Here is a 22,457-nt window from a genome sequence, read left to right as displayed (position 1 = left end):
AGCGAACCAGAACTCTCACGTTCATCATTGCCATTCACCAAGAATCATTGAAAGGACAATCCTCCATAAGATCCCCATTGGATCCAAAAATATCTGAGACAAATCTGTAATATCGTCATATGTAAAACGTGCCTGCCATTTGTTTTTGGCTGCATTTCTTAGCCTGAGCTTAAATTCGAGTCACCGCACACAAGGGAAATACGTCAGGATTCTCCTCAACGACAACATCATCTTCATACGAAACACCGATCGGCTCGCTAACCATTTTGTATTGGGAAACGATTTAGCTAGAAAAGAAGTTGTTCTACTACTGGTGAGTCTGTTATTGCTTAGAATAGTAAGGATAGCTTTAGTATTGTTCTTCTTCATAACATTTTAGTAGTAGACCTAGTTTTGGGACTTCTTGTAGTAGAACTGGAATGGAAAGGCAATATATCTTCTTAATATGAGCAACTGATTGACTTCAATATCATGTAGAATATGTATGGGTATGGGATTGACATATCATTTGTCAGTTAAAGACACAGAACCAACAGACACAAAAGGTCTAAATTTCTCCCTGAATACACCAGCCTTTATATAAGTGACCTAATCAACAACATCGGGTTAGCTGGTGAAACTACATCAATATATGCACACAAAGACAGTGGGTGCTGACTGACTTTATGTTTCAAACACCAACAATCAGACATGACATGACCAAGTTTTATCAAGGCAGACGGGCCTTGATGGTTTTGATGAATTTTTTATCATAATTGTCCAAAGATTTTGAATTACAAAAGCTGGATTTTTTCCAAAAAAATCCTCAAATTTAGTGGATTGAACAGATACAGGTTTTGGCTGAGATGGTAGCAATTTACTTTTAAGAAAAGTGGTTTTATTATTAAAAGTGGTATCATTTGAAATACCAGCTGCTTCCTTTTTTGTTTCAACTTTCTTTTTCTCCCAGTATGTTTTGAGATCATCACTTGCACAAGGTCTAAATTTCTCAATTACACGTAATTGTTTTAGTTTATCGAAACTGTTGCCAATGTACACAAAATAATCTTCTTTTTCTTGGGCAAATTGCATATACGTTTGACTACCTCGAAACTTTTGACAATAAGCCTCTGCTACCAACTCGTATGCTTTGAGAATAACTTCTCTAATATTATCATAATTCGTACAATCTTCAAAAGAGAGAAATCGGTGTAACTGTCTTGCCCTTTACAAGTTAAAACACTTTGTAATAACAATGACCATTTTACGGTTTGGGCAACCTTATCGATAGGTTGGAAATATTCATCAACTTAATTTTCATTGAATAATGGTACTTTAACATATCGATTAATTATTATTTATCATTTCTTAAATAAGTGTGACTTGATAAAATATCCTCCTAAATGTCATTTTCAAGCTTTATTCCCTCAAGCATATAAACCAGAGGATAAGACTTGGTTGCTCTGAAGAGAAAAGTGACTCGGAAACATTATGTCATATTCACGTGCTATGCTTTTTTACAGAAACTTTAGTCGAGAAGAGGGGCCGGATATGCCTTAATAATTAGCTTGTCCGAATAGTCTGAAACAATCATTCAAACAATTTATTTCGAAGTGTAGAGTCAATCAATGGTAGGAATGCTTTCATTTTGAAAAGTGGTCCAAATTTTATATTTTAATTAAAAATACTAATTACCCTGTTTAAATTAAAAGTTTAACAAGAGAGAAATTGATATTTAGGTTAATTTTAAAAGTTATCTCCTCCTTAATAAGCACAGCATAACAGAAAAAAGAATTTCCTATAAGAGAAAGCAGGAATACTGATTATTCTCACATGAAAAGAAGTAAATTAGAATTGTTTTGTAAACAAACGTAAATTATCATAACTGCCTTGTACGAAACTACAAGAAATAACATTACTCACTACTTTAAAAAAGACCCTGATTTTGAACTAATAAATTAGATGAAAGACAACCAGTCAACAAACCTACTTCTAACTCTTGAATTACTGTAATTGCTCAGTAGGATTTGTCCGCCATTATTTTAATGTATCCGATATGCACTGCGGCAAAAGGCTGTTTTGTTAAGCATGTTAAACACTGGAACATGCTGTCCTTAAAATACAGGGAAGTAATCCAGCTAACAATTATAGAACAAAAATAGCATGCAACACACTTCAGCGCTACAGAAACTGTAAATATAAACCTCACAATAATAAAACAAGGACTACTGTACATTAATCACAAACAATCGAATCTTAACATATTTCTTTTTGGGGATAATTAACAATTTTTTTATTAAAAATTATGTAACAAATCTCTTAATAAAAAAGTAGTAATGCAGAATGTTTGTTTGTTTTGAATTTTGCGCAAATCTACACGTGAACGACCTTGAGTCTAGACGTGTATGTTGAAATCCGGAGTACGATTTCCCGCTGTAGACAAACTGCAGATAGTTTATTGTGTATCGTAAACAACATAATGAAGCCTAGAAATGTAACATTGTAACAAATCAATATCAAAATTGATCTAAACAAACTTAAAGGTTTAAGGAAACGTAATATCAACTTTGAGGAATTAAATTAAACTTGTTTATTTACAACAATCGTTATAAGAAACACGTAGAAACATTACAATTATTTAGCAAGATTGTAATGTTATAAACGAGTGTTTCATGTTCAAAGTGACTACGTATTGATAGCTAATACTACTACTGATAATGCGTTCTATCAGGCGTAAGTAATGCATGACCTTCCCAAGGTCCTTAAATGCAATGATCAAGTATGTCCTACCCTGTCAGCAAACGGAACGCACAGTAACAAAGTAGCCAAAATTCCTTGTATCTGTCGTCAACCGTTAACATTTAATGAATTTACTGTCCTAGATTCGTCCTCCTTTCTCTGACTCAAAACAACGGCATTTTGCTGAGGAATGTGTCATCGCAAGCTTCGGTGTAGATTCTTTATTCACAAACATTTCATTAAATGAAACTATTTAAAGTATTTGGAAAAAATATATTGCGAGGAGATTCTTTTGTTTACGGTTTAGCTGAAAAAGATCTTAAATCCATAATTAGACACACGGCATAAAGCAAGAATAGCAATAACCATTTGGTATTTAATTGAATTTTGTGTTATTGTCGTGTCATACCTGCACATTTCTAGACAAAGGACTAGTACCTCAGTTTGTTATCTATACGTATATGTCTCCCCCCTCCCAAAATGGCGAAGTCTGAGGACCTACGACGCTAGAAACCGGGTTTCGATACCTGTGGTGAGCAGAGCATTGATAATTTCTATTGTGCAGTTTCGTGCTTAGCTGCAAGCAAACCTGCAAATATACCTGTGGTGACTGCAATGTCACCTATATCGGAAATTTAACGCAGCTATGAGTACATGAAAGCATCCTTTTAGGTACACGTAATTCAGCAATCCGAAATCACAGATATGAGCTATACGTGCAACAACACATTCAGGATTCACCAACCTTTATAAGTAGTTATTCCGATCAATTAATCAAAATCTCCCCTGTTTAAATATAATACACATACATTTGATTTGGCTTACAGCAATGTTTCAGTAAAATCGTCTTATAATTAACAAATTTATAGATAGAATGTTCATTTAAAAGTTGATTGTTTATTTCCTCTTCTCTATTGATACTGTTTGTAGACAGTCAATAATAATATTAGTTAATACTATTGTTGTTCTTGCATCACTCTATTAAAGCAGCTTTTTTATCTTGTGCCTAATTTTTGTTAATTTCTTTTACATAATGACGACTTAGGTAAAGAGTCGAAACTTTGTTTAGCCATCTTTATATACGTGTAATAATCATCTAGCAAATTGGAAACAATGAGGTAAGACTTTCTTGTGATTACTTAAGTGATATATATTACAACATTTTAACACATATAAATATATACAATAATTTATGAAGCGTGAAGTTTGTAGGATCGTGTTATTGTATAACAGTTGAGAGCCATCTTGTGGTAGAACTCCCAAATTCCTTCACATAGTTAGGGCAAGTAAATGTATAGATTGGAAAATATCGCTTATTTTTAAGTATTCTTAAAGGAAACTAAATATTTACTTATATAACAAATATAAACATACATTTCTTTTGTATTTATAAATAAAATCTGTTCAGGATTGAAACTAACTTTTTCTTAACGTACTGCGACTATTGTCCTACAGATGGTAGTACTATTACGAAAGGTTTCTTTAGCATAGGCCCGTTAATGGATCAGACGTAAACATGAGGGTTTATAACGGTAGAATCATTGTTCGATCCCGAGGTTTGTACAATGCAGATAAACATCCATTGTGCAGTTTTGTACTTAACACTAAATGAAATGGACAGTATGTTGGTACGTTCGTATATTCGTTATTTTGCAATCCCAATATTATCTTAATTAACTCCTGCATCATTTAGAAACTAAACATTCAACTACAAAGTTTATAGTTTAATATGAATCTAGTTTATCTTTCTTAAATATTTTGGCACATTACTTATAAGGTAATTTCAAAATGCTTAAGTATTATAAACCGAGTTTTTTAAAATAATTTGTATCACTTTAGCAATTTTGATTTTATAGTTATTATAGAAAATGTGCTGTAAATTCTACTGAATTCTTCTTACAAGATTGTATGTTAGTTTTTGTTACAGAAGCAAAGCAGCTTTTATTTAAAAAAATTAAGAATTAACTTGATGTAACAAATGTTTCATTAATATTTGTATCAGAAATACATTGAATAAACTGTCTGCCTCCAAGTTCCCAAGTTCGTTACGCATAAAACATCAATAATAATAGTTTTACCATACACATGATAACAATAGCGATAACTAGTTTTGATTATACACAAAATGTATTTATAGATACATATGTAGCGTGGTGTATAATAGCTAAATTAGCCTAAAATAAATCATATTTTTTAACAAAATGATATACAAAAACTAGGAAACTAGTTTTGATGCTTTCATTTGTTCTCTCTGTCTTACGCAGTCTTTCGAGAAAAGTCTGCAAGAAAATCTTAGGTGATAACTGATTATGAAACTCTCTAAAGAAAACACATGGTTAGGAAGCAGTTCAGCTCGAAGCGGTTTTTCAAAAGTGTTAAAAGTTCAGTAAACTTTTAATAGTACAACTTCCAGTAATTCTTTGTTTTATTGATTTCCACTTTATAGTATATTCAAAGTCTCTTCTATGAAGAAATATTGCATTCCTTGTGTTTCCACTTTTACTGCCACTTTTGCCTTGTTTAATTCTCAGGTATAAATTTCTTTTCGCCGATATAAAAATATTCTTACAATAGACGTGGAACAACAGAGATACCCTATATTTTGTTTCCTTAAATACCGTTATTTGAAGTCAAGTTATTTGAATAGTATTGGGGTAATTGTAAGCAACAACCTAATAATTTTACTTTAGGATTCTCTCCACATGTTCAGAATGTACATTGTAATTTACATTGTAATTTCAGCAGAGTAGATTCATCTTGTTCTGATTTGTAGAATATTTAAGGAAAAATATTTTTCTGAAGTCTAAATAAGCAATTTCGAGTAATTGAATGAAATATTTTCAGTTCTTCAAAATGGATGATATTTTGAAATTCTTGATTTAATATCAAAGTATAGTATATTCTGTAGGATTCTGAAAACACTGAGGTTGCAATGGAGATTTTAACCATTTTATGGTGGAATGAGAAGAAATGAACGTAACTGAGAAGGTTGACTTGGCTTTCAGTTGGCAGACATAACAGGTCGTGTATAGATCACAGTCGTATGGAGATCCAGAAGAAGGAAGCAAACTGTTCATTTCCTATTCATGTTTAGACTTTATGTTGTTATGATAAGATTAAGTGATTTTAAAATGTATTTTAAGTCACTTCTGTGATTTGACCAGACAAGGAAAAAAACGGAATATTTAAGTTGTTCATGTGTGTTGTTCAAGGGTTTGTTTGTTTGTTTTGGAAATTTCGCACAAAGCTACTCGAGGGCTATCTGTGCTAGCCGTCCCTAATTTAGCAGTGTAAGACTAGAGGGAAGGCAGCTAGTCATCACCACCCACCGCCAACTCTTGGGCTACTCTTTTACCAACAATAGTGGGATTGACCGTCACATTATACACCCCCACGGCTGGGAGGGCGAGCATGTTTAGCGCGACGCGGGCGCGAACCCGCGACCATCGGATTACGAGTCGCACGCCTTACGCGCTAGGACATGCCGAGCCATGTTGTTCAAGGGAATTTACTTTCAAAATATTCCATAAAGAATGTCACACAGATCCATTCTGTAGATTTGTTTGAAATATTGTCTGAACTTGTAAATAATTTATTTCCTACGCATATTTCAATGAGCTTGATGAAAGTATTAACCGAATTATCTTTACTAGCTTAGTTTGTTTTCGGATCTGTTTTAAAGATATCGAATTTATTTCACTTTCATAATATCATCTCCAACAATGAATGCTTCATTTATCATTTTAAATTTACTGGTTCTACCTGCAGGTAAGAATGAAATAAGTTCAACCATTCAACAACTAGGCTGAGTTAACTTTTTAATGCTTTGTTTGTTTCTTTTATTTATAAAAAAGCTACTAATCCTATCTGTTGCCGTCCTTAAATTTTGAACTGTTAAAAAGAGAAAAAAAGCAATCAACTGGCAGCACCCACCACCCAACACTTGGGCTAAACTTTTATCAACAAATAGTGGGATTGAACGATAATTTACAATGCGTCCGCAATTAAAAGGTGGAATTGTTTGGCGCAAGCTTTCGATTCCTTAAATCACAGCTTTTAAACAAGTGCCCCAACCATCAAATCTATTACTGATACAATTAATAAACAGATAAAACTCTCCCCATTGAGTCAGCAGCAAGTCTAAGAGCTTATAACGTTAAAAATTGAGCTTCGATACTCGCAATGGCCAAAACACACGTAGCCTATTCTGTAGTTTTGCATTTGATAACACACAAACAAATGATTAACGCAAGCTAAGTAGTGTTCTATGCTTGTAAAAAGAAACCTTTAACAATTTAAAACATGTTCTTTGTTGAACGCAAATTTATAGTAGTACACCAAAAATTAACATTAAAGAAATAAATTAGTTTCATCAGGTGTACAACTTCTGTTTTCGCACTACTGGTGCATATTATTTCAAAGCATTTAATTTATGACTTTTAATAGTGAAGGTTAGAATATTCTGATATGACATTTTGTCAGGTAATGTGAGTTTGTTTGTGTGTAGTTAAGAATAAAGCTATACAATGGGCTATCTGTGCTCTGCCCACCACGGGTATCGGAACCCAGTTTCTAGTATTGTATGTCCTCAGACATAGCGCTGTGCCAGTGGGTTACAGGTAAGGCGACACATAATTTAATGAAATTCCTGTATCTTGTATCATAATATAATGATAGCTAATGCTTATATTTATCTTGCGTTAAAAAATACATTATCATCTGAATTTACCCAGGTATTAAGTTATATAATGTATTGTGAAAAAGTGTTAGGACAAAGTCAAAAATAGGATTTCAGGTTACGCTACTTTCACAGAACAATATAAGCTAAATAACACGTGAAACATCAAATTGATACAAATATATGGGAATTCTAAAAAAAACAAAACAATAGCTATTCTTACCCTGGCTCATTCAGTTGTCAACAGGGATTAGTAAATAATTTGAATAGTGTTGAAATTTACATTCTGTAATGGCGTGGAAGAATTAGCACCATAAAATAAAATAAATAACAAAATATTCTCTTGTCGTAACACTTTTGCATAATTCAGTATAATTACTATATATTTGTGACTTTTATTGCTTAGATCGGTAATAGAATAGTGATGAAAATTATAGAATCTCATAGATCCGTTGTATGAGCTCTCGGAAACGTTTAACCTGCTATGCTTTATACCTCATCAGTTTATTCATGATATAATAATACTATGTGAACACAAGTAGAAATTCGTATTTTGCAGTAACAGTGAATGCCCTGTAGCCTGAGTATATATATATATAAACGTGGACGTCGAAAACAACCACTAGCTGAAAAAACAAAAATAGGGCGTTGGCTGGAGAACGCCAACAAATGGCAAAAACAAAAATAAAAACAAATAGCATTAAAAAATAAATTTGGCTACATTCGTGATCGTATAGTGGTTAGGGCATTGCGTTGTGGCTGTAATAACTCAGTTTCGAATCCTGATCACTGCATGTAATTTTCAGTTGTTTAATTCTCGAAATCTGTATTAAAATACTAATGAAAATGATTGTATATGTTCTTGTTTCTATGTTCTCAAAGTATTTAACGTTTAGAAACTAATAGGTTGCGGTGAATGTTATATAAACAACACAAGCATAAGACTTTATACTGATTTCTTTTGTGTTATAAACTAATACCTTTTTTCATATATTTAGTTACAGCCATATGATTCGCTATTTAAGTATTTGCATTAAAGAGCAGGTGTATCAAATAGAGTAAAAGTTGTATCTACATTCAATTAACTAATAGTTTTGATCACTTCCTTATGACGATATTATAATTGGTAACATACAGCAACATTGAATTATTCAGTAAAATGCGAAGTGTTAAAACCGTAGGAAATGAATAATATAAAACGGGACGGGTATAATTTATGGGTATAGTTCTACTTTATCTCTTTGAACCCAAGTTGAAATCCTGATAATGGATTGTCTTGGGTTTTTGTGTTATACCTCCCTCTTTCCTAATTACTTTGAGAAGTAACTTTTGATTTGTCAAGTTTTTGATGTCTTAAATCCTGGATCTGCTTAACTAGGCTGAGATTGGGGCTCTGTGTGAGCCATTGTATCATATGAATTGCACAGGCAGTTTCTTTCTCAACTAAGTAATTTTTTCATAGTTTGGATGAGAGTTTGAGGTCATTATTTTCTTTGTAATAGAATACTCACCAATAATACACAAACCACTGGGTATACCAAGACGGATCAATATCTGATGGTACTTGTGCTGATCCATTATTCCATTTATTTTGCAAACATCTTCTATATCTTCAAAAGAAAAAAAAATCCAAAACATCACATTGCCTCTCTCATGCATCATAGCAAGTGCTATGCATTAAAGTAAGTATCTTTCACCTTTCTTATGCCGGACGTACAATCTACGCTTTGAACCAAATATTTCAAACTTGGACTCATCCGTCCATAACACTCTTTTTAATCGTCAGATATTGAGTTTTTGTAATATTTAGCAAATTCCAGTCTCTTGACAATACTTAGAGACCAAAGTAAAAGTTTTTAACTCATACAACCAGATATTCCATTTTTGTTGAGTCTTCTTGATACTGTAGTTATTTCAGACCCAAAGTTTAATCAGTATGTTCATTCAAGTAGAACCCTTATGATATGTCCTTGATATAAGTATATGGGAATTCTAAAGGGTGATAAATATTCTCACCCAGGCTCATTCAACTGTCAACAGGGATCAGTGAAGCATTACTATAGTGTTGAAATTTACATTCACTAACGGCATAGAAGAATTTGTCATATAAAATGGATAGAACGGCAAAATATTCTGTTGTCGTTACACGTTTACACAATTCTGTATAAGTCAGATAAATTGAAAGTTACATATACCTACTTTCATCTTCAAACTTCATTATAAAATAACAACAATATCACGTGGTAAGCACTGTGTCAAAAAAAAAAAATAGTTCTTCGTCATGCAAATCTCTAACAGTACAAAACTTTCTACCAACTAAACTTGTCCAGACAACAGATTAAATAAATCTATAAAGTTACAAATTTATTATAAGCTAACAAAATATGCTCTTTGTGTGTTTAAAAGCTATTATAAATATATTTGTAGAAAATATCGACAACTGAACAATGCCATTAGATTTGAGAATTCATATTTATTTATTACAAATACACATGTCCTTATTAATGATCAAATCTTTAAAATACAGTTTTCATATTACTTCTTTACATTCCAGAAAAGAAAAATAAACCTATACAATAAAAATATAGATATTTTAAACAATTGTATTTACTCATTAAATAATCACAGAAATATGTGATTATTGTTGCAAAATATGTTTTTGTGAAAATTATACGTTAAATGGACAATGGAATTTATCTATACACTGTAGTACATTTTTACTGGTGTATTCGCTGTAAAAAACAAACAAAAACACTTCTGTTTACGAAAAGCTCAACTAACGTTTAGTTGAGTGCAACTCTGGTCACAGTTTGAATTGCTACAGACAAGTTAGAAGTAATATTGTCATTGTGAGTTATAACAGAACACAAATGTGTTGCCAGATGTGCACTCGTTATGTTAAATTACACGCAATCTACTGACACATAATAAGATGTGCCTTCAAAACACAAGCACAACAGTATATTTAAATAAGCACATGTTCCAATTGAAAATTTCACATTGTTCTTTTTTTTAGAGAACCCAAAAGTAGTGTGCATTTATTACTACAACATAATGTACATAAGTCTGTGCTTACGGAATACAATCTGCGTTGTTTTGACATAACAGTGTGTTATTCTTAAATTACACTGTGTGCTGAACTAGAAATTTTGGGTTCCATTGCGCAGTTTCCACACAGAAATAGTTGTTAAAAGAGAAAATGTTAACTTTAAGGATAAGTTAAACTTAATTTCACAACTCTGGTTTTATATCTGCTCTTAACTTTGAAATTATAGTTTAATATTTCACTCGATAGGTTTAAATCTTAATTTTTGTTTTGTAGATTATATAGTACACGCTATTTGACTCTACCTTAATTACTTGAAATTAAAAGCAAAAATCATTTAGATAGCGATGTTTCATTTCTCTGTTTTTTTTAAGATATTAAACTCAACATAATTTCTGCGTCTCTCAATGGATAGGAAAACAAATAAATGTCCGTCCACTTATAATGTTACAAGTCTTTGTTGTATGAGTTAATCACATAACACCAAACCAATATAGCTCATATAGAATTAGAAACAAACAAAAATATTTATTTTTTATCTTATTTTAAAGTTGCATTAGACGTTTAGCTTCATTTAGCTAAATTAAATACTTTTATCTTTTTTCTGAATTATAACTATGAAACTATGTGAAGATACGAAATAATGCCATTTTGTTGCGAAGTAAATACTTCCTAGTGTCATTTATCAAAATTAGTAGAAACAATTGGATTAATAGAAAAAATTTTAGGATCACTAAAACAAACTTCGATTTAAGGATAACGAACAACTTGAGAGTTTTATCAAAATTATTATGGGAATGTATGTAATACATTTGAGAGAAGGGAATTTTATGTACTAATGAATAGTAAGTTTTTTTTTTGTGTTGTTCTGAAACATGATAAACAACTATTTGTAAGTGTTCCAGTGAACGGAATATTTAATCAGTTTTATTTTTCCTTGTCATAACTATATTTTATATGCCACTCTAGAACACTACAAGATGAGACTGGAATTTTATATCATCATGAAAAACAAAAACACAAAAACCTACCTCCCATCAAACTTTTTAGAGATTAACAGTTTCCAATTTTGAATATTTTGTTACTATTCTAATTAAAGGTGTAAAAACAGATACTTAAGTAGAAACGTAACAGTAGAACATTAATGTTTCTAATTAAGTTTCTAATTAGCAAAAGTGTTGATACCCATACCAATCGTCCTGAGACACATAAATAGCTATTTAGTACCGCTAGATGGCAACAGTGTATCAACATACAATGTAACAAGAACTGTTGTAACACGTAATTGGCTAAAATATACCTCTAATTATGTCATAAACTAAACTGTTTAAATAACTGGTATCAAATTGGCAGGTTATTGCTAAATGCATCCATCTAAAAATGAAAAAGTAATATAGTATGTTTTCACAACTTACTTTTCGAGAGGAAATTCGTATTAAATATATATACATATAACTTTGATGAAATCATACTTTATTTTATCCTTACCACCACCAGTGTCACCGCAATATGTCTGTGGAATTCCACCACTGGAAACCGGTTTTCTATACCTAAGCACAGATAACACAACATTTGTGCTGAAATCTAATCCATCAATACTTTCTTATCCGATTGTAAGGGATATGTTAAACTTTTCATAGGAAAATTAATGAGTAACTAGTAACGCTTTCTGCACTTTGGTATTTGCTTTTTTGTAGTACAGTTTCACGCAGTTTCAGATAACTTTCTATATAACAACTGGCCTATCAAATCTAAAACTGAAATAAAAATATAATCTTCAAAAAAAAGAAACGCAAAAGGCAAAATTTGAGACATATTGTTAACAAGTTTATTCCGGGTAGTTCTGTATGACATGTGTGAAACTTTGCACATTCACTGCTGAACATCCAAAGTCTGCAAAGGCGAAGTCCACGCTCACTAGGTGAAGTTTAACGTCACTCAACGTCAATAACGAGTATGCCCCCGGTGAGCATTAATAATTGCTTGGCATCTCCTGCCCATGGAAGCGATGAGATGACGAATCACATCCTGTGGAATGGCTGTCCACTCAGCCTGCAAAGCTGCTGCAAGCTGAGGTAGAGTCTGCGGTTGAGGTTGTCGCCGTCGCAGACGTCGGTCCAACTCGTCCCAAAGATGTTCGATGGGGTTTAAATCTGGTGATCTGGAGGGCCAGGGAAGAACGTTGATGTTGTGGTGTCTCAAGAAGACAGTGGTGAGCCGGGCTGTGTGAGGACGGGCGTTATCATGTTGAAAAAACGTCGTTGACGTTCACCATGATGGGTTGCACATGGGGCCTAAGAATCTCGTCGACGGTTGCGTACGGTCTGATCGGAAATCCTACGCAGCTTTGGTATGGTTGAGGCAGTAGACGTCGCAGTGGTGGTCCTATCCCGAAGGTGACGTAACCGGATGTAGCGATCTTGTGCAGGCGTGGTCACACGAGGTCTGCCAGATCGTGGACGGTCACAAGTTGATCCATTTTGTTGGTGACGATTACATAGCCTTGTGATGGTGCTTGGGTGGACATTCACAGTTCTGGCAACATCTCATGGAGATTCGCCTGTTTCCAAGCGACCAATGGCGTCGTTGCGTTGTGCTTCAGTCAGTCTTGGCGTAACTGTATTGCGTGTCGGTGGCTTAACACTGAGCTATGGAAACCGAGAACCCGTCACTTATATAGGGATTTTGCACATGTTGCACTTGCAGAACATCCAGAACATCAAACAAATTTATTGGACACGCATGCGTTTTGGCGAAAAATCCGATGTTTTTCTCCGTTTACAAAGTGCACAACTTTTATTGTCATTTTCGTCTGACAATCAGTGCCTTAACACTTGTAACATCACATACTTTGAGCTTGTAACGTTATTACGTATATTTCTCTTTAAAATAACAAAAATATCCCTTTTGCGTTTCTTTTTTTTGAAGAGTATATTTAACTGTTAGTTGGTTTGAAATAAATCTAACAAAAAAACTAACAACAAATAAACTTGCATAATGGATTATCATAATATCTTTAAACACCCTATAACGAGTCTAGAGACAGATATTACGTATTTTTCGTTATTGATGTATTTCAAATACTAAATTATACACACAAGCGATGATTTTATTGTCTTAAAATGCTCTGCAGTAATTCCTGTACGCTGAATCCGAAAATATCCATTTCTCTCCATCACGTCTACATTTTCACAAAACGTCGCGTGTACTTTTACAATGTGGATCATTTTTATTGAAACCTGATCACATTTTGTTGTGTTTAAAATGTTGGCAATCATTGGCTATAGATTTTTCTGGACTAATCATGACGTAAGAGTCTTTTTGATAATTCTAGAACCCACCAAAAACCTGGTAGTAGATATACAGTTAACACCCCGCATGAGGTATCATTTCTGGATAGTATTTGTTTATGTATAAACTTTTGAAATTATTTCTTTCTTTTCAATATTATTTATTCGTCGCCATGGTAACAAGATGCTGTGTAAAAAACCAAACATGTTTTGTCATGCTTGCGGTAAACTTGTTGAAACAAAGGCAAAACATTAGAGAATTTGTCAAATAATTACGCTTATTTGAGAATAAAACTTGGGGATCACTCCTAATCATGTGCTCCGCACAAAGTTTACACCGTTTTTGTCGAAGAGATGAAATAACAGACTAAAGGTAAGAGAACATATTTATCTTTTAGAATTCCAATGATCTGGTGTGAGCCTATAAACCAAGTATATGTCTGCTTTTTTTGTTCATGTAACGTGCAAAGCTACGACACTCGAAATAAAAAGGATATTTCTTATCCATACCTTGAATCTGCTGTAAGACTTGTTGCTCACAGACCTGATGTATCTGTACCTACTCCACTGGAGACTCTTGATACAGTTTCATCTGGTTCTGAATCTTATGTCAAAAGATATGATGTTTTCAACTTGAAACGTATGAAAATGTTTCATCAAGACATGAAGGAAATTGGTGAGAGGTGTCAGAGAAGGTGGGACAATAGAACGATGGTTGATTACTGCTGGTCATTGAAACAAGATGCTCCAGACAAAATACATAAAGTATAAAATCTATGTGTTTTAGATTTCTTATAATAAAAAAATCCGGTTCAATGGTCCATATTCACTTAACATCAGCCTTCACTTTGTTTGTATTATTGTTAACAAACATAATAATAAAACTTCATTGTGGTAAACGAAATAATAATTTCATTTAAGTAACTTTATTTCTTCGTAAGTTGTACAAAATCCTTAAGTGATATAAAAAATGAGCATTTTCTTCGAAATCAGCGTAGCTAAATTACGGAAAATCCGTAATTAAACCAAGATAACTCTTATGAAGTTTAACTTTGTGGACCTGTAAAATTATCTTCACTTAAATCACTATTTGCTGAAGATATTATTTAAACAAAAGAATCAAATCCTTGTCACAGGAATTAGATATGTGACCTCAAGAAAAAGCTGGTTAAATCACAGCCGAGAAACAGCATTCATAGATCGTTTGTAACTGAGAGGATTAAGATATCAGGCCCTGTATGATCAAGTGATTAAGGAGCTCGATTCACAATCAGAGAATCACGAGTTCGAATCCTCGTCCCACCAAACATGCTCGCACTTTAAAGAGTTGGCGGTGAGTGGTTATATCTAGTTGTCCCCGATTTAGGAATGAAACTGAAAACAGCTAAACATAACTACCCACTGCCAACTCACAAAACGCCCAATCGCACTATTCGTTTGTAAAAGAGTAGCCCAAGAGTTGGCGGTGGATGGTCATGACTAATTGCCTTTCCTTTCATTCTTAACTTGGGGACAGATAGAGCTGGTATTCCTCGTTTAGTTTTGCGCGAAATTCAAAAATAAACAAACAAATCATCAAGATATCGCAATTGTTTTAATCTAAGCTTTATATTAAAGTCTGTGCTTTATCCACCTTGTTCTACGAAACGTCCTAAAAACCCTCATAAGAAGAACGAAATTTGGGTTACCAAATTCTTCCATTGTTAATTCGTGACTACGTAGGTACCTGCAGTCATTATAACGCTAAAGCGCTTGTATTTTAGTTTAATAAAAACACTCAGTCATGCTCAAGCATAAGTTTGTAATTCGACACTGTGCTTTATTCCCATAGTCAGTGTAATAATATAAGATAAAATATATACATATATAGGATAAAAAACAATAGCATCAAATAAGCTGAAATCTGAAATGAAAAATTAAATGTAAAAATACACAGTTAAAACACTTACGTGTTTGTTTACTGTTTCATCAAACATATATTTCAAAAATATTAAAATATAGTTTATCTGCTAGTTTTTTAAAATGATCTCTAATTTTCTATATATTGTAATCATTCATGATTTTATATCACAATACTAGCGTAATGAATATTATGTTAACGTCGGTTAATAACACTGCACAACAAAGTTTTTGCAACAGTCTTGAACACTGTTGGGTGTTCCTTATATATTTTTGGCCGCTGACCAGAAAAACCTTTCTATTATGAAGATATATTCGCTAGTGCGTTATAAAAGAGAGTAACAAAGAAATATTTTTTAGAAAAAACTTTTTCACTGATGTTCAAGAACAAATCTCTTTAACTAATCCCATAGTGGGACAGCGGTAAGCCTACGGGCTTTGAATGTTCGGCGTCCGATTCCTCAAAGTGAAGTTACTTTACCCTAAAACAAACTCTATAGCAATAAGTATTTTGACGAACGGTTGAGAAGTTGGTTCAAGGTATCATTTAGTATAACATTAGCGACTATGAGGTTTTCGATTGTAACATACCTGAAACTTAAGTTGCTAGGATTGGGACATCAGAAAATATTAACTAAACCTAAAAATTCTCAAGAGGTAGGCCTTATTTCATCTGATGTAATTAAAAATAACATGTGGCTGTCATTTCCAGTAACAAGAAAACTGCGATAGATTGGTTTGAATTTCGCACAACGCTACTCGAGGGCTATCTGCGCTAGCCGTCCACAATTTGGCAGCGTAAGACTAGAGGGAAGGCAGCTACACTCATCACTACTCGCCGCCAACTCTTGGGCTACTCTTTTACCAAATAATAGTGGGATTGATTGTAACATTATAACGCCCCCACGGCTGAAAGGGGGGAATGTTTGGTGCGACGGGAATTCGAACACGCGACCCTCAGGTTACGAGTCAAGTGCCTTAACCACCTGGCAATGCTGGGCCAAATTGTAATAAAAGAGATTTATCAATGAAACAAAATAACTGGAACAAGAAATAGAAGCATTAAATAAATTTTCAAAAAATGCCTTTCAAAATTCACCTGAAAAGTAAAAATAACATATACATGTAAAACATTGCAATAACAATATTTAACTATATATATTAGGAACAAACAGTTAGTCTAATTAGAAGACAGAGTATTAAGCCTAAAAGCTAAAGTAACAAAACAAAATTATTTTTGAGTAAAAATTCTGTGACAACTGTTAGCACCTGATCCTTTAAAACTAACAATTTGTAAAGACAAGATGTGCTGTCAATTGTAACGCGTTCTTAAGACATTAAAAGTGTGCAAGAAGTATTGTTATCAAAAGTTTTTGATGAAGTCTTCTTCTGGTATCTTATAGAATATGTTAGAAATATTAGGTCTTTATAAATTATGTCGAAATACAAATCTTGTTTGATAAAAACTAGAAAATTATCATCAGTGTTATGACATAATACATTTATAGTCTCTAAACACAAATACACAGCAAGAAAGAAACATATTTTTTTTGTTACATTTTATGCTCCTACTAAACACCAGTTTAAATCTTTTCTTACCCTAAATTACCATTGCTTTAAATGTAGCACAGAAATTCATGTCTATATGCACTAGTATTCACTCTCGAATATTCTTATCCTTTTCTTTGTTGACGTTATCCACCTGCAACCATACATTCAATCAGCAAATAAATCGCCTCAATAACCTCGACTCAAGCAACCAAAGAAATTCTGAGCCAAAAGCTCAACTGTCCACCAAGGTTACTAAAAATTTCATCGCTCTAATAAGAAAAAGTTTCACTAACATTTCAACAACTGAAATCTCAAATATATTCAAATTTTCAATCATTTTTCTTATTTCCACCTCTCAAAGATAGTGATATGATTAACAGAAAGCTGGTAAAAATATTTATTTTGGTTATAATTTGAGTTACCTTGACTAATAACTGTTTAAAATATAAAAACAAACAAAGAACATGCAATAATACCTTTGAAAAATACAGTAAACAATTCTTACTCGATATATAGGCAGCTGTCTGTAAATTATGTGGTACAGTATTTTGTAGAATACAGTTAATTTAGCGAAAGTTTCTCTGAAAATATCAATATATTTATTTCAAAGATTAATAAGAAAAATCATAAAACTAATATAACCCATTAGAGAAGAAAATGACTTTAAATTTGATGTTGAAACTTTATATAATAGTTTGTTTTGTTTTATACTCTTCAAAATAAGAAACGCAAAAGAGATATTTTTGTTATTTTAAAGAGAAATATATGTAATAACGTTACAAGCTCAGAGTATGTGATGTTACACGTGTTAAGGCACTGATTGTCAGACGAAAATGACAATAAAAGTTGTGCACTTTGTAAACGGAGAAAAACATCGGATTTTTCGCCAACACGCATGCGTGTCCAATAAATTTGTTTGAGAGATCTGCATGTTCTGCAAGTGCAACATGTGCAAAATCCCTATAAAAGTGACGGATTCTCGGTTTCCATAGCTCAGTGTTAAGCCACCGACACGCAATACAGTTACGCCAAGACTGACTGAAGCACAACGCAACAACGCCATTGGTCGCTTGGAAACAGGCGAATCTCAATCAGATGTTGCCAGAGCTGTGAATGTCCACCCAAGTACCATCACAAGGCTATGGAATCGTCACCGACAACATGGATCAACTCGTGACCGTCCACGATCTGGCAGACCTCGTGTGACCACGCCCGCATAAGATCGCAACATCTGGTTACGTCACCTTCGGGATAGGACCCCCACTGCAACGTCTACTGCCTCAAACATACCAGGGCTGCGTAGGATTTCCGATCAGACCGTACGCAACCGTCTACGAGATGCAGGAATCCAACCTCGATTTCCAGTCAGAGGCGTCATCCTAACCAAGCAACATCGTCAAGCACGGCTGCAGTGGACTCTGGCACATCGGGTATGGCCTCATCGACGATGGAGGCATGTTTGGTTCAGCGATGAATCACGTTTTATGCTTCGTAGGCAGGATGGAAGGACCCGTGTTTACCGTCGCCGAGGTGAACGTTTTGCAGCAAACTGTGTGCAGGATGTTGACAGATTTGGTGGTGGCAGCGTCATGATGTGAGCTGCCATCGCCTACAATGCCAGAACAGACCTTTTGCACATTCGAGGGAATCTTACGGTTCAACGATACGTCGACGGGATTCTTAGGCCCCATATGCAACTCATCATGTTGAACGTCAACGTCGTTTTTCAACATGACAACGCCTGTCCTCACATAGCCCGACTCACCACTGTCTTCTTGAGATATCACAACATCAACGTTCTTCCCTGGCCCTCCAGATCAACAGATTTACACCCCATCGAACATCTTTGGGACGAGTTGGACCGACGTCTGCGACGGCGACAACCTCTACCGCAGACTCTACCTCAGCTTGCAGCAGCTTTGCAGGCTGAGTGAACAGCCATTCCACAGGATGTGATTCGTCATCTCATCGCTTCCATGGGCATGAGATGCCAAGCAGTTATTGATGCTCACGGGTGGCATACTCGTTATTGACGTTGAGTGACGTTAAACTTCACCTAGTAAGCGTGGATTTCGCCTTTGCAGACTTTGGATGTTCAGCAGTAAATGTGCAAAGTTTCACACATGTCATACAGAACTACCCGGAATAAACTTGTTAACAATTTGTCTCATACTTTGCCTTTTGCTTTTCTTTTTTTGAAGAGTATATTTGTAGTTAGACATAAAGCTGTACACATCACGTCTATCGAAATCCAGTATTTTGCATTATAATGTAGTTTTAGATGATGTCAAAATCAATGAAGTATAATAACTGGATATCAGATGGCTTAGCTTTGAATATTGAAGGAATAGATGTCAGGACACAGAAATTTGATGGCTACTTGAAGAACAAGAATATAAAACTACTTGGACCCCGAAATACTTCGAGGTGTTCAATAGAACTGATAAAATGTGAATCATAGACTATATATTATAGTCTCAAGAAGCAAGTGTTGTGTGGACTGGTAAATACACTGCCCATTGCTCTTGAAGTGGTGTAAGAGTCGATAAAGTTACAATATACTCTTTAAGTTAATGCTTATAGATTACAGCGATATTTCTATATAATAACACGAATTTAATTTCCAGGCTTGGTCTTTTAGTTAGAAAATTTCTTGTTACAAATACCCTATTCACTTAGTGATAAAGGGAAATGCTAATTTATTAGTGTAGTTATTGCAATGTGGTAGTGACAGTTTTTAAAATCCAAGTACGCCCATTTTATTTACCCAAAAATATTTTATAAAACATACTCATTTAATTGTCCGTTCTTTTTCATTGCACAAAAATGTAGCGTGACTTCAATAAGTTATGTACAAAAGTGAGCACATGAACTAAATAAGTATCACTGAACAATGGGCCCGAATTAGTTTACCGTTTGATGGCGCCACCGTTTTGTTTTGAATTTCGCACGAAACTACATGAGGGATGCCTGTTCTAGCCTTCCATAATTTAGTAGTGAAAGACAAGAAGGAAAGCAGTTAGTCATCACCACCACCTCTGGGGTTACTCTTTTACCAACGAATAAGGGGGATTGATCATTACATTTATAACGCCCTACGGCTGAAAGGGCGAGAATGTTTGGTGGAACGTGGATTCGAACTTGCGACCCTGAGATTGCGATTAGATTTCCCTAATCACCTGCTCTCGCCAAACCCGGCGCCATCAGACGTAAACTGTGTAAAATATACTCTGTAGATGTAAAGAATGCTTGTTCATCCATGAATTAAGCTTTTTTCTTTTAGTTTCCCTTAATGTTTGATACAAAATTGTTATTTCTTATACGTGACAACATTAATTTAGAAATAGCGATAGAAAAGACCTGAACTATACTAGTAGTATTTAATAATTTCACGAGTAAAATTCATATGTACTGTGTACAGCCATGTGAAATCTCATAACCAGCTAGTAGTCGCGTATGCAATCAACATTTTCTAACCTCGAACTCTCATTTATATATATAAGGCAGAAAAAAATCTGTGATGTCTGTTTGTTCGTTATCTACCTACACTTAGGCCACTAAACCAATTTCATCCAAACTTTGTGAGATGACAGTTTGGAACAAAGAGCATGTTATTAGTAGTTAAAAACCCCTTCATCCCATTCAGTTTTGGCCCGTAAAGCACTTCTGTAGCCAATGATCGTCAATTCATTAATCACGTGAAACACTATGGAAGAACATTAAGATCCGGGTTTTTGAAAGCGGGTAACAGAATATACCACTACCATCACTATTTTTGCCGCTACCTCTTACTATAAAGTCCCCCTGTCCACTACCATTACAGTATTTATTATTACATCACCACAAGTTTGTATAATATTTAAGAACTCAGTATTTATATAATTTAATAATGTTATGTTGTAAATAAATTACGTGGAAGATGGAATTTTTATTAATTATTATGGCATCCATCCCCACATCTTTTCAAATTTCATTAACCCAGACAGAGGAAAGATATTTCAATTTGTTACTGTACAATCCAATATACAGACATTGACAAAGACAGTATGATCCACAGTTATTCCCAAACTTGAAACTCAGAAGAAAAAGCATTCGCCAAAGACATTCATAATTTACTAATCTTGCAGAGGACAAATCGTACACCTTTTCCTGTTAAAACATGTGATAAAATATTACGTAAGATTCACGAATGAATGAAAAGTTCAAGTAATTTATACAAATCAAAACAGAAAATAACTCACTTTTACATACGTGATCTGAAATAATAGTAAAATGGCTTTTAAAGTTTTATTAAACGATATTCCAAGTTTCAATACATTTATTAATCTACATTTTTTGCATTACAACAATGTTTGGTGTTAACCGACTATCTTTAAAGTATTACTTTTTGTAAATGCTCAGAAAATAATTAAACAAAAATGTTTGCCTACAATGTTTAAAACATTCAGTTCAAGGCATAATGACCAGCCACGAATATGAAACTAAAGTCTTCTCTGATTATAGAAACGTGAGTTACGTCTAAAATGTAATAAATTAAGGGTGTAGAATCAAGAGTCACATCTAAAGTATATCCAATCAGGAGTATAGAAACAACAGTTAAGAGGATAAAAACAAGAGTCACCTCAAACATATAAACAATCATGAATATATAAATAGTATCATTATATAAAATTTTATATACATAGATAAAGTTCATGTAATTTTACAATTTCTAAAACCTCCTCAATAAAGCTCAATAAAAGACCATTAGATTATGTTCCCCAAGCAGACAGCTATAATAAACGCACGGTCTAATAGGGTTATTGATGGTTCTACATCTCGTCACCGAAGGAGCTCAAACAATACTTTCACACTTTACCTGTAAGGGAGAGGACTATTACGTTTCAGCCTTTAACAACAAAATAACTCTAGAGTTAATACATAACCAATATGCATTTTATAAAACATCTCAACATCAAAATACGTTGATATCAAAATTAAGATTCTTCTAGTTAGAAAATATTTTATAATAAACCTTCTAGATTGATTTGTGGACAATATTTAGACCTAGTTCAACACAAAATATACAAATGTCATACTTAAAACTAATGTTAAACTTAGGTGTTTCTTTTTTTATTGCAATTAATTGCATCTGTTTATAAAGTAATTTTAGGCCCACATTATTTTCAAAACGTATGTAAGCATATCATTTATATGTTGTAAGTTTATTGATACATTTCATAAGTTAAATACGGTTTTCTGTTCACTTATCTAAATCTGTCTTTTAAAATCAGTA

The sequence above is a fragment of the Tachypleus tridentatus genome, chromosome 11 (genome assembly GCF_004210375.1).
Source record: "Tachypleus tridentatus isolate NWPU-2018 chromosome 11, ASM421037v1, whole genome shotgun sequence".
NCBI classification, from domain to species: Eukaryota; Metazoa; Arthropoda; class Merostomata; order Xiphosura; family Limulidae; genus Tachypleus; species Tachypleus tridentatus.
Note: the sequence above shows the minus strand (reverse complement) of the source record.